The sequence below is a fragment of the Meleagris gallopavo genome, chromosome 17 (genome assembly GCF_000146605.3).
Source record: "Meleagris gallopavo isolate NT-WF06-2002-E0010 breed Aviagen turkey brand Nicholas breeding stock chromosome 17, Turkey_5.1, whole genome shotgun sequence".
NCBI lineage: Eukaryota > Metazoa > Chordata > Aves > Galliformes > Phasianidae > Meleagris > Meleagris gallopavo.
Genome location: NC_015027.2, coordinates 421,971 through 422,362, shown reverse-complemented (window position 1 = coordinate 422,362; position 392 = coordinate 421,971). Strand labels below are relative to the sequence as shown.

The following is a 392-nucleotide window of genomic DNA, read 5'->3' as shown; positions in this document are numbered from 1 at the left end:
GAGCCGCGTCCTCTCGGGGACGCCCCAGGCGTTCTGCAGTTCTGCCGCCTCGCTCTGGGCCCTGCGGGTGAGGCTCGGGAAAGGGAATTTGAACCCTGTGATGCGCCCTCGGTCTATTAAACTCGCGCACAGAGCCCCTGACCTTCTGTGCAGTTCGGCACAGTACGAAGCGCAGGCAGGCTGCCTTTCTGCAGATGAGGCTGTGGTGCTTTCTTTCAGGAAGCGGGCACGGTGTGAGCTGGGCGCCACGCACCAGTCCAGCTGCTGCACAAACTGTGAGACAGCAGGCAGGCTGAAGTGATGCCGGAGTCCACGAAGAGCTGTGTCACGGCTGGGTTTGACCTGCCTTTTTCTCCTTGCTTCCAATTTACAAATTGCTGATTGTTTTTCTT

The 392-nt window shown here is 58.7% G+C and overlaps 1 protein-coding gene and 1 long non-coding RNA gene across 7 annotated transcripts in view; one reads left to right on the top strand and one right to left on the bottom strand.

Moving 5' to 3' along the window:
• The window catches only part of YDJC (YdjC chitooligosaccharide deacetylase homolog), a 21,362-nt gene that overhangs the window by 5,030 nt on the left and 15,940 nt on the right, over positions 1 to 392 (top strand). Inside the window, exon 1 of one of the 6 annotated variants that reach the window (XM_010719960.3) lies at positions 16 to 67. The exons of the other annotated variants lie outside the window; for them this stretch is intronic. The gene's annotated coding sequence lies outside the window, so the exon portion shown is untranslated. Of the gene's footprint in view, positions 1 to 15; positions 68 to 392 lie in introns of those variants that run through there. 6 annotated transcript variants of the gene reach the window in all.
• The window catches only part of LOC109370298, a 6,488-nt gene that overhangs the window by 4,988 nt on the left and 1,108 nt on the right, over positions 1 to 392 (bottom strand). The gene's annotated exons all lie outside the window — the stretch shown is intronic.